The sequence below is a fragment of the Arachis ipaensis genome, chromosome B8 (assembly GCF_059453495.1).
Source record: "Arachis ipaensis isolate K30076 ecotype BB chromosome B8, ASM5945349v1, whole genome shotgun sequence".
In the NCBI taxonomy this organism is placed as follows: domain Eukaryota; kingdom Viridiplantae; phylum Streptophyta; class Magnoliopsida; order Fabales; family Fabaceae; genus Arachis; species Arachis ipaensis.
Window position 1 is genome coordinate 45218626 of NC_142443.1, and position 13419 is coordinate 45232044.

A 13419-nucleotide genomic window follows, 5' to 3' on the forward strand; every position below is an offset into this window, starting at 1 on the left:
ACTTGACGATAACCGGTGCACTTGCCAGAAGGAATTTTGCCGATCGTGCAATTTCCTAAATCGTAGCATATCCAGTTTATGCACATCAGTTATTGGCTTTTTTTGCTTGCTTTTTCTTTTTATTTTTTTTCTTTATTTTATTAATTTTAATTTTTTTCGCAAGCTTTGTGTTTTTCACTGCTTTTTCTTGCTTTAAGAATCAATTTTATGATTTTTCAGATTATCAATAACATTTTTCTTTTTCATCATTCTTTCAAGAGCCAACAATTTTAACATTCATAACTTCACTATCAAAAATTATGCACTGTTCATGTCATGCATTCAGAATCACAGAAAATACCACCATATTTAAGTAAATAAGACTATTATTCAATATAGACCCACTTTCTCATGCAATATATCACTCCTGTATTTTTTATTTGAATTTAAGCTCAGTGAGTAACACATGAGACATCTTTTCAGAATTAAAGAGATAGGGAGAACTAAACTAGTCCTAAGATTCTAACTAATAAAGGATCATGCAGCAAACAAAGCAAAATAATAGGAAACCGGAACATAACATAGAAAAAGAGGGGAGGAATAAAAAATGAAAGGAACTCAACCACCTTAATTATCCTAGCGGTCGCTTTATTCTTTAGGTTGTGCTCCTTCGCAATGATGATTCGCCTCCCTTTTGTACTAGAAAACCTATAAGCGCAGCGTCAACACCAAACTTAAAGGTTTGCTTGTCCTCAAGCAAAGAATGAATGAAAATAGAAGAGACAAATATTAAAATGAAAGAAAAAATAAAAGGATAAGAGAACAAGAGAGAATTAGGATTGGGAGAGGAAGAAAGAAAACTGGGCGGCGCAAGTGACGCGTTCGCGTGCAGCACGCGATCGCGTACGTCGCGCATTCTTCATAATGACGCGATAGCGTCAGGCACGCATTCGCGTAGATGGCCATATATGCTACTGACGCGAACGCGTCAGTCACGCGTTCGCGTGACCAAATTTGTGCTTTTAGCACACTTCTTGCCCCAAGCTGGCACAACTCTCTGCCCAAACGCTCTTTTACGTCGAATTTGCAGGTCACGCGATCGCGTCGGTGACGCGACCGCGTGAATGGCGAAAATCACAAACGAGGCGAACGCGTGAGGTACGCGATCACGTGGGATCGTTTGTGCGAAAGGCTCCATTCTGGCGCCACTCCCGCGCAACTCTCTGTAACTTTTTATTTTTTTCTTGCACCCTTAGATGAGGCGTTCGCGTCAGCGACGCTGGCGCGTCGGGTGCTTTTTTTTTTAATTATAGCTTGAGGTGTTCGGTTCCTGGAAGAACGTAGCTGCATGATCAGAAAATTAGTAAGAACTCAAAAAACAAAATAAAATAACTAAAAAATCTACTACTACTAAAAATAGCTAAGGATACGAAATTATTGGGTTGCCTCCCGACAAGCGCTTCTTTATCGTCACTAGCTTGACGGTCAGCTCCTCTAAGGAGGAGGATCATAGGGGCTCAGCTCTTCACCCCTTACTTTGAACTTCTTTCCTGTGTCTCCATAACGTAGCTCAATATGCTCCAGAGAGAGGATTTTGATTACTGTATAAACCCATGCTGGATTGCTGGTCAACACCACCTTCATTCCTGGGGAGAAACCTTCAGTGGGGATCTTTTTGTTTCTCCATCCTCTGGGTATTTTTTTCTTTTTGGGGACCTCCTCCTTGGTGGATGATGCAGTTTCAACACCAAACTTAGGTTTGATGTCAGGCAGAATTTTATCGGTTGTCACCACAGGAGGTTTAAGTTGCAAATTCTGCTGTGCATCATCAGGGGGTTCTTGAAGGTTTGGATCAATAAACTCAACCTGCATGCACCTCTCTTCTTCACCTGTTGAATGCACATCTTTGAAGACATGAAAGATCAGTTGCTCATTATGCACTCTAAGCACTAATTCACCCACTTCTACATCAATCAGAGCTCTTCCAGTGGCTAGGAATGGTCTTCCTAGAATTATAGAGGCATTCTCATCCTCCCCTGTGTCAAGAATCACAAAGTCTGCTGGGAGAAAGAACTTACCCACTTTAACCAAGATGTTTTCCACTAATCCGTATGCAGTCTTCATAGATTTGTCTGCCATCTGTAATGCTATCTTTGTGGGTTGTGCCTCTTGGATTTGCAGCTTCTTCATCACAGACAAGGGCATTAAATTGATGCTTGCTCCCAGATCACATAAAGCTTTCTCAAAGGTTGTGCTCCCAATAGTGCATGGAATTTGAAAGCTCCCTGGATCTGGCATCTTTCTTGGCAAGTTATTCTAAATTACAGCACTACATTCCTTAGTCAGGACTACTGTTTCATCTCTCTTTAAATGCTTTTTCTTTGACAACAGCTCCTTCATGAACTTGACAGAGATAGGCATTTGCTCCAAGACCTCAGCAAAAGGAATATTGATTTGTAACTTTCTGAAGATTTCCAAGAACTTTGAGAACTGTTTGTCCTTGGTCTCCTTTTGAAGTCTCTGAGGATATGGCATTTTAGGCTTGTATTTAGGAGCCTTTGGCAAAGTAGGATAAGTGTCAAGAGAGTCTGGGAATGGGTTGTCCGCACGCTTTGGAGGGGCGTATTCTACTTCTTCCTTCTTCTCCTCTGGAGCTTCCTTTTCAACTAGCTCTTCATTGGCCTTAGTCTCAGAGCCAGCTACTTTACCACTTCTTAATTGAATACCCTTGCAATCTTCTCCTGGGTTCACCACTGTATCACCTTGAACTGTACTTGTAGACCTCTCAAGTATTTGCTTGCTCAGTTGGCCCACTAGCACTTCTAAGTTTCTAATGGAGGCCTTGGTTTCCTGCATAAATTGTGCTTCCGCACTTGCCACTTGTTCACTTATTATGGTGATAGCCTTGCATTCCTCTCTTGGATTTGGAATTGTGTTACCAGGAAGGTTATTAGTGGTCCTCTGATCAATTTCATTGACCTTTGTGGCTAATTGACCCATTTAAATTTCCAGGTTCTTGATGGATGCTCTGGTTTCCTGTCTAAAACCTGTCAATATTGCTTCCAAATCATTGTTCTGCTGGAAACCGCCCTGAGAACTATTGTTGACGTTCTGGGGTCTCTGAGGTTGGTCCCTCCATCCAAAATTTGGGTGATTCCTCCATCCCTGGTTGTATGTCTTAGAATATGGATCATTGTTGGGATTCCTATAGCCACTCCCCATGTAATTCACCTGTTCAGAAGAAGGTTGAGCATAATCATAATTATCATTTTGCATAAAGTTACCTGTCATGTCATAGGAGGTATCTTGGGGTGGATTTTGAGTGTTGATAGCTGAGACTTGCATGCCACCCATCTGTTGAGTAAGTAGATTTATCTGCTAAGACATAAGCTTGTTCTGAGCAAGAAGAGCATTAATAGCTTCTACTTCCAACACGCCTCTCTTCTGAGAGGTCTCAGAGTTAACAGGATTCCTGTTAGATGAGTAGAGATATTGGTTACTTGCAACTAATTCAATCAGCTCAATAGTCTCCTCTGGTGTCTTCTTCTTGTGCAATGAACCGCCTGCAGAAGTATCTAAGCTCATCTTGGACATCTCACCTAAGCCTTCATAAAAGATATCTAGTTGGGTCCATTTGGAGAACATGTCTGGAGGGCATTGCCTAGTCAGCAGCTTGTATCTCTCCCAAGCTTCATAAAGAGTTTCACCCTTCTTCTGTCTGAAAGTCTGAACCTCCAACCTAAGCTTAGTCAGCTTCTTTGGTGGGAAAAATTTAGTGAGAAATTCAGTAACGACCTTTTCCCAAGTATTCAGACTCTCCTTTGGTTGGGAATCTAGCCATAGCTTTGCTTTATCCCTCAGAGCAAACGGGAAAAGCATGAGTCTGTACACCTCTGGATTCACTCCATTTGTCTTCACAGTATCACATATCTGCAGAAAATTAGATATGAACTGATTTGGATCTTCATGAGAAAGTCCATGATACTGGCAGTTTTGCTGCACCAGGGTGGCCAGTTGTGGCTTCAACTCAAAGTTGTTTGCAGTTATAGGAGGCACCACAATACTTTTTCCATAAAGATCCGCAGTAGGGGCAGAATAAGAGCCAAGCACTCTCCTCTGTTGATCATCCCCATTCGGATTTACCACATTGGCATTAGCATTATTATTTGCCATAGTGGATTCTGCAGCCTTGCAAAGTCTTGCTTGTTGTAAACGCTGCCTGAAAGTTCTTTCAGGTTCAGGATCAAAGTCTAAGAGATGTTCTTTGTCTCTATTCCTGCGCATACACAAGCAGAAAACAAGAAAAAATGGGACTCTCTACGTCAGAGTGCAGAGAAGTCCCTGTGAGGTAACCTGTGTAAAATAATAAAAATACTAAATAAATAACTAAAAAAATTCGAAAATTTAAAAAAAAAATAAACAGAAAAATTAAAATAACATTAACTGAGTAACACCAAACTTAAATTCAGAAATAATAAATTTTTTTTGTGCTATTTTATTTATTTAAATATAATTTTTTTTATAAAAGAAAAAAAAGTACGGAAAGGGGGGGGGGGGAGATAACATAAACGAAAGGGAAAATAAAAAAATAAAAAAGAAAAATAAACGTAAAGAGAAGAAAAAAGAAAAAAAATAATCGTAAAAAAATGCAAAATAAAATAAAAAAATAAAGATTAATAATAATAAAAAAAATAAAAAAATTATCTAATCTAAGCAATCAAACAACGAGTAGTTGTTAATCACAATCAATCCCCGGCAATGGCACCAAAAACTTGGTGCAGTATTTTACAACCACACTTACTAACCGGCAAGTGCACCGGGTCGTACCAAGTAATACCTTACGTGAGTAAGGGTCGATCCCACGAGGATTGATGGACTAAGCAACAATAGTGTTTGATAGGCTTAGTTAGACAAACAAAAATTGGTGTTGAGATGCAGTATAAAAGAGATTAAACAATATAAAAAATATTGAAGAAGGGCAAGTAATTAAGTTGGGAATAATATATAGAGAAGGCAGTTAAGGCTTCAGAGTTATCTATTTTCTGGATTGACTTTTCTTATTAACTATTTTAATTATGCAAGATTTAATTCATGGCAAACTATTTATGACTAGACCCTAATTCCTTAGACCTTCCTAGTCTCCTCTAAAATTCATCAACTGCCAATTCCTTGGTCAATTAATTCCAATTAGAGGGTGATGATCGAATCCTAGTTTATATGCCACAAGAATCCTAATTATTCAAAGATAAAGGGATTATATGTCACGTATCCCGTTAAATACAAACAATTAGAAATTCAGGATAATATGTTTTCAAGCTATTGTTCAAGTAAAGAGCTTTTCCAAGTTTTACAAGAACTCAAATAGAACATGGATCATACTTCCGTTCCACCCAAATTCATAAAATAAAGAACGAAAACAATTATTGAAATATAAATCAAAACATTAATTAAAATAGAAAAATAATATTATCAATCCATACAATAGACAGAGCTCCTAACCTTAACAGTGGAGGTTTAGTTGCTGATGGAAAAGAGAAAATAAGGATTCAGGTAAAAATGTACCGCCCCAATCTGATGGCATGAGATCCCTTTTTATAACTAATCCTAATAAATTTAAAATCTAATATTAAAAATTAAACTTAAAGTAATATCTTTTCCTAATTTAAGATTTGAATTTAAATTTGAATTAATTAACAGATCTTCAGTTGATGGGTGGGGACCACTTGTTTTGTCTATTCTGTAGCTTTTAATCTGTGTTTTCTGGGCTGAAAACTGAGTTAAAACAGCCCAGAAATCGCCCCCAGCATTTTTCTGCATTTTCTGCACATGGCGCATGTGACGCATCCGCGTTGTCCACGCGTTCGTGTCATTTGTGCAGATTCCAGTCCACGCGATCGCGTCAGGCACGCGATCGCGTCATTGCGATTTCCTCCATTCCGCGCGGTCGCGTGAGCCATGCGTCCGCGTTGGTATTCGCTGGTCATCTCCTTGGCTTCTTCTCTTTCTCTGCAGAAACTCCATCAAATTCCGCCAAATGCTACCTAAAATAACAGTATTGTACAAAACTCAAAATAGCATCCATAGTGGCTAAAATATAATTAATTCTTAATTAAATTCAACAATTTAGATGTAAATTCACTAGAAATTTGCGGATAAATCCTCGTTGCAAGTATAGTTTCTAAACCTTCAAAAGTCCTTTCATACAAACGTTTTGGGTGTCACAAGTAAGAAACCCCTTAATAATTGTTAACCGAGTATTCAAACCTCGGGTCATCTTCTCAAGGAACTGCAAGGAAGTATGTTCTTATTATTGGTTATAAAGGTTATAATCGGGGTTTAGAAGGTGAGAAGCAAGTAATTTAAATGACGAGTGAATTAAATGGCAATTAAAAATAAATAATAACTGTAAAATAACTTTTGGCAAGATAAGGGAAATTAGATGTCTAACTTAGTTATCTCTCTCAACTATAATGAAAGTTGAATCTAAACTCCACTTGGTCAACCTTTACCAGGGCAAAGGAAAGTCAAGGGACTAATTAAATTGACTTTTGAATCCTAATTATTTCCTAAGAAAAGGTTGGGATTATTTAAGTTCAGCTCAATTAGCAAGATAACGATTATCAATTACGTTGAGTTTAATAACTGTTAAGTTACTGAATTCTTAACCAGGACCAAAAGGGGAAAAAAGTAAAATTGCTGAAATAATAAAAACGTCCTTAGATGGGAAGCAATGATAACTTAAATCAAAGAGAACAATCATAAACTAAAAATACCTCAAATATCATTAATTCAAATAACTGTCTGTAACATGAAAGAATTCATAGATCCAATTATAAAGGTAAATAGCCAACTCAGATACTGAAATAAATAAATAGAGTAAAAGGGAAGTTTAAAACAAAGAAATATAAAACCTGGATTGAGAGTCACTCTTAAAACAAGAAGAAATCCTAAATCCTAAAAGAGAGAGAGGAGAAGATCTCCCTCTCAACTAAATCTAAATCATTGAAAACTAAAATTATGTGAGCTCCCCCTGAATGGATGCATTCCTCCACTTTATAACCTCTAATCTATGCTTTCTGTGCTTGGATCTGGGCCAAAAAGGGCTTCAGAAATCGCTGGGGGCGTATTCTGTAAATTCTGATACGTGGCCTCTGTCACACGTCCGCGTGGGTCACGCAGTCGCGTCATCTGGAACTTTTCCTTTCCACGCGGTCACGTCAGTCATGCGACCGCGTCATGTGCGTTCTGCTTAAGGCGCACGGTCGCGTCAATCATGTGGCCGCGTCGCTGCTTCTTTGCTTCTGGGACGTGATCGCGTCGTCCATGCGATCACGTGGATACCAGTTTCCTTAAAGCTCCGTTTTGCCTTCTCCTTCAATTTTTGTATGTTTCCTTTTTCATCCTTTAAGTCATTCAGCCTTAGGAAACCTGAAGCAACTCAACACACTAATCACGACATCGAATGGAAATAAAGGTAATTAAAATAATTAATTTTTTAAAGCTTAGGAAACATGTTTTTCACAATATGACATAATAAGGAAGGGAAAGTAAAACCATGCAATTAATGTGAATAAGTAGGTGAAGAGTTGAATAAATCACTCTAATTAAGCACAAAAGAACTCATGAAATATGGGTTTATCAGAGGTCAGAATCCAGTAGCATCTGCAGTCCTTTTTCAGCCTCTGAATCAGATTTTTGCTCAGGTCCCTCAATTTCAGCCAGAAAATACCTGAAATCACAGAAAAATACACAAACTCATAGTAAAGTCCAGAAAAGTGAATTTTAAATAAAAACTAATATAAATATAATAAAAACTAACTAAAACATACTAAGAACAATACCAAAAAGCGTATAAATTATCCGCTCATCAACGCCCAACATTCGCAGGTTTGAAGCTCTTCACAGTCCTCCCTTCCCAGATCCTACTCGAAATACCACAGACAAGGTTTAGACTTTTCGGATCTCAGGAATGCTGTCAATGGTTCTAGCCTATACCACGAAGATACTAATCTCACGGACTCGGTCCGTGTATTAGATACCCAAGAGAATATACTCCGGCTGTCGTCCAATGACTACGTTGAACATCATGTATACCGCTTGTGGTTGTCAGGCATGCGGATCTTGGCTAAGCGAGTAACGAAGATAGTGGGTGATTGTCACAGGTCACCCCTTCATTCTGACTTAACTGAATTAAGAACAAGAGTATATCTTGGAGAAGAAGTAGGCGTGAATTGAAAGAAAAACAATAGTACTTGCATTAATTCATGAAGAACAACAGAGCTCCACACCTTAATTTATGGGGTGTAGAAACTCTACCGTAGAAAATACATAAGCGAAAAAGGTCTAGGAATGGCCGTGAGGCCAGCCTCCAAAAGAGGTTTCAAAAGTCACACCTTACCAAAATGAATCTCAAAAAAAGTAGTTTTTATACTCAACTAGTAACTTAGGTTTACAGAAAATAAGTAACTAAGTGCAGATAGTGCAGAAATCCACTTCCAGGCCCACTTGGTGTGTGCTTGGGCTGAGCCTTGAGCTTTACACGTGCATAGGCCATTCTTGGAGTTAAACGCCAGCTTGGGTGCCACTTTGGGCGTTTTACGCCAGTTTTGGTGCCAGTTCTGGCGTTTTACGCCAGAAATCTTTGGTGGGCGTTTAACATAGACTATTATATATTGCTGGAAAGCCCAGGATGTCTACTTTCTAATGAAATTGAGAGCGCGCTAATTGAGCTTCTGTAGCTCCAGAAAATCCACTTCGAGTGCAGTAGGGTCAGAATCTAACAACATCTGCAGTCCTTTCTCAGCCTCTGAATAAGATTTTTGCTCAGGTCCCTCAATTTCAGCCAGAAAATACATGAAATCACAGAAAAACACACAAACTCATAGTAAAGTCCAGAAATGTGATTTTTGCATAAAAACTAATAAAAATATAACAAAAACTAACTAAAACATACTAAAAACTATGTAAAAATAATGCTAAAAAGGGTATAAATTATCCGCTCATCAGTAAGAAAACTTAATCTGGATGAATAAACAACTCTGAAACCTTAACTGTTTTCTCCTATACATTTCACACTACTCTTACTGTTTTCATTTTCTATTCTTTAAATTTCTATTTAATGATTTTAAAATCCAAAACACCACTTTCTGCTTGCCTGACTAAGTGAGTCATTCGACCATTATTGTTCAGTCCATCAATCCTCGGGGGATCGACCCTCACTCACCTGAGGTATTACTTGGTATGTCATAAACCCCAATTTTGTAGTTTATCTTGTGTAGAATTTTGGGGGGGGGGTTTATCAATATTTTTCGCACTTATTCATATAAACTGCATGATTTTGTGTTTCCTTCCTAATTTTGCTTCATGGTTGAAAACATGTTTCTTTTACCTTAAAAATGCTATATTTTAATCTTCTTCTATTACCATTTGATGCCGTGATGTGTTTGTTGAGTGAATTCAGGATTTATAGGGCAAGAATGGTCTAGAAGATGGAAAGGAAGCATGCACAAGTGGAAGGAACATGAAGAATGGAGCTTTGGAAAACTGGAGGTGATGTGCACGCGTGGCTAACGCGCACACATGGATTGGCGCAACAGTGACTGACGCGTACGCATGATTGATGCGTATGCATGGCTCAAAAAACTCAAATGACGTGCACGCGTGACCGATGCGCACGTGTGACGCCCAGCACGTGACTTCATTAAGGAAATCGTGGTTGGCGATTTCTGGGAGGCTCCAGGCCCAATTCCAATTGGATTCTGCATAGAAAAGACCTAGGAATTGATGGAGGAAGGGGGGATCAATCATTTTACACCTTACACACATAGTTTAGGTAGTTTTTGGGTTCTCATGTTCTAGAGAGAAAAACTCTTATTTCTCTCTAGATCTAGTTTGATTTGATCTTCCATTGTTGAAATTCTGAATTGATTTTGTTAATTTTAGTTTCAATTACTTAATTTGAATTCCCTAGTATAATTTTGTTTAGATCTTGTGTTTGAATTTGAATTTTCTTGTTATTTCCCATTTTCTTCTCATTTTATGAACTTTGTAGATCTAGAATTCCTATTGGTGCATTGATGTTTTCTATGAGTAATAGTGTTATTTGAGTTATTTTCTATTGATAATTGTTAGTGGGCACTTGTAGTTTCCAATTAATTTGCAATTTGAATATGTCTTTTATTAATGAATACCATGTGTTTGATTAAATGTTTCATTTGATTATGGAGTAGTTTTCTTTACTCTTGGCCTAAGCTAAGGGAATTGGGTAAACTTGAGTCATTGAGTCTAATTGAGTTGGTGATTTGAGAGCCCTAGTGGTCAAGTTGATACCCATTGACACCAATCTACTACTAAGCCAATTAGTAGTTAGATTGGGACTTATGAGTTGAGATTGATCAAGCCATTTGATGTACTTCAATCTTGAAGTATATATTGTACGTACTTCAAGCATTGAGGTAGACTTAATGAGCTTGGTTCCTCATAATTGTCAAGATATGGTTATTAGACAAGGATGGTGACCCTAATTCCCATGCCTAGCCAAGAGTTCCTTCTATTATTCAATTTTGAAACCCAAAAATACCAATTGCTTGACTCTTGTTATAGTTAGCTTAGTCGTTTACTTAGTCTTAGAATAGAAATTTCTTATACTTAGTTTTAATTACTTTGATTTAGTTTCTTGCACTTTAAGATTCCTTGCATGTTAAGTTTAGTAGTTTAAATTCTTGTTTATGACTTCCAACCCCAGAATTCTAATCAATATTGATGCACATGTTTGCCTATTCTCTTGAGGACGACCCGAGACCAATACTCTCGGTTACTTTATATTGGGATTGACTTTGTGACAACCATAATTCTAAAATTTGATTGATAGGATTACATGTTGGTCTAGGACTATACTATGACAATGACATTGCTTTTCTATCGATGAAATTCTAGATCAACCATGATCTATCTCTATCAAATTTTTGGCGCCGTTGCCGGGGAATGGTTGCAACGTATGCCTTGATATTGGTTATGTGAATATGTGAATAGTGTAGATAGTTTACTTGCTTTCAATATTTTGTTTTTAGTTTATGATTACTTTTTATGCATGAGCTATGACTCCCAAGTTTGATGACTCGGTCTCAACCGAACTCTAGCTTAGCCGAGCTTGATCTTGAGATTGAAAGAACTTTGTTGCATACTCGGCAAGCTAGGCAGCAGTTGAGCTATACGGCTAGTGCTTCGGTCCTTTTTGAGGAACCTTCCGAACCACTAGACGGAACCGAGAGCAACCTAGAGTCCACTACTTCTTATTCTTCTATTGACACTACTGATACATCTTTGCATCCCACAGGTGAAAATTTCATGGCGGAGCCACGAAGAATCACCTTGCACGAACAAGGGGCTCCGGATCTTATTCTTCAACCATTGCAAGCTAGGTATCCAAATCTTGATCCAAACTTGGAGTTGAAGAATAGTTTGATTAATTTATTTCCCAAGTATCATGGACTTCTGGGCCAAGACCCAATTAGACATCTAAGAGATTCTCAAGTTGCTTGTTCTACGGCTCGAAGGCATGGTGCTGATGAGATTGCTATCATGGTTTTTGCCTTCCCCTTTTCTTTTGAGGGGCAAGCAAAAGAGTGGTTCTACTCCCAACCGGATGAAGTTGTGACAGAATGGGATTTGTTGAGAAGAGAGTTTTTAGACAAGTTCTTTCTGCCGAAGAAGACCGATTACATCTGGAAAGAAATCTCCGGTATAATGTAAAGGGACCAAGAGACCCTATATGAGTACTGGACTTGATTCAAGAGACTATTGGAATCTTGTCCACACCATGGATTGGACACTCACTTGCTCATTAGCTATTTCACCGAAGGTCTTTGCGCGGTGGACAAGAGATTGCTCACCGCTTCTAGTGGTGGTTCCCTTTCCAAAAACAAGATGGCGGCGGATGCTTGGAGCTTGATAAATGATGTCGCCGAGGCTACACAACATGTAAGGGTGAGGAACAACCCCCTCAAGGGTGTGGTGGAAGCACCTACTTCCGAATCAAGTTTGACCAAAGTGCTTGGGGACATGACTACTCTCCTCACGGAGATGCGCAAGGAACAAAAGGCATTTTACTCAATCCAAGCCATCCAAGCCCCACCTCAAATCCTCCAACTTGAAGGACCACCTAGAGTATGTGGTTTATGCTCTAGTACCGCACATTACACCGACCAATGCCATCAAGTTCAAGAGGATTACACCCTTACGGTAGCCAATGTGAACTACAACAACCGTCCACCCTATCAATCTCAAGGACAAAATAATTACTCTTTTGGTAATAGTTCCAATCAAGGGTGGAGGGACAATGCTCAAGGGAACACCCAAAATCAAAGATGGAACAACTCCTCTTCTCACTACCACAACAACCACCAATCTTCATCCTAATATCACAACAACAACCATCAAGCCAACCAAAACAACCACTCTAGATACCAAGCACCACACCAAAGACAACAATCCAACCAATCCTCTTCTTCTCCCACCAACCAAGGTGATGATTCTAACCGCTCACTCCACCAAGAGCAAGAAAGACTTAGGGCTATTGTGGAAAAACATGAAGAGAGCAATAGGACTCTCACTGCACAAATGAGCACTATGAGTGCCCAAATGTCTTCTATAGCCAAAATTCTCTCAAGGTTGACCTTACCTCCTACCAACTATACCAACACCAACCAAGCCTCTAGCTTATATAACCTTCCTTCTCAACCTCTCCCAAACCCAAAGGGTAGCATCAATGCAATTACCTTGAGGAGTGGTACAACGCTTGAGGAAGTTGAACCTAAACCCATCAAGTTGGAGGGGAATGTTCCTAATGTGGAAGTTGGTGAAACAATGCAGATGGATGAAGATGAAAAGGAGGAAGAAGTTGCAAAGGAAGAAGAAGAATAATTGAGGGCCAAGGAACCGAAGTGGAAGAGCACCTTAGAGGAACAAATTCCCATACCTTTTCCTACGTTAGCAAAAAAAGCCAAGAAGCATGAGGAGCTTGATCCCAACATAGTGTAAATCTTTAAGAATATGGAGGTAACTATTCCACTCTTTGATGCCATAAATCAAGTTCCGAAATATGCTAAGTTCCTTAAGGATGTGTGCACTTATAAAGAGAAGATTGGTAGACTAGGGATGAATTTATTAGGCAATTCTGTTTCTTCTATGATGGATGATTTTCCTAAAAAATATAGTGATCCCGGTCCTTGCTTGGTATCTTGTATGATTGGTGAGATTCAAATTAAGGATTGCATGTGCAACCTAGGGTCATGTGTGAGCATTATGCCATTCTCGATTTATGAGAAGTTGAACCTTGCACCGTTGAAGCGATCCGGAGCTAGGTTTGTGCTTGCAGACAAGAGTATAATTTCAGTTGTGGGCATTGCTAAGAATGTGTTGGTGAGAATTCAAGACTTAATC

The 13419-nt window shown here is 38.8% G+C and overlaps 1 non-coding gene and 1 pseudogene across 1 annotated transcript; one reads left to right on the forward strand and one right to left on the reverse strand.

Moving 5' to 3' along the window:
- Positions 1–1473: 1473 nt before the first annotated feature.
- LOC148547891 (uncharacterized) lies at positions 1474–2979 on the reverse strand (annotated as a pseudogene).
- Positions 2980–3619: 640 nt separating this feature from the next.
- LOC148547892 (small nucleolar RNA R71) lies at positions 3620–3725 on the forward strand. The gene has a single exon (XR_015898008.1). It is a non-coding gene; the product is annotated as a small nucleolar RNA R71 (small nucleolar RNA).
- Positions 3726–13419: the final 9694 nt, after the last annotated feature.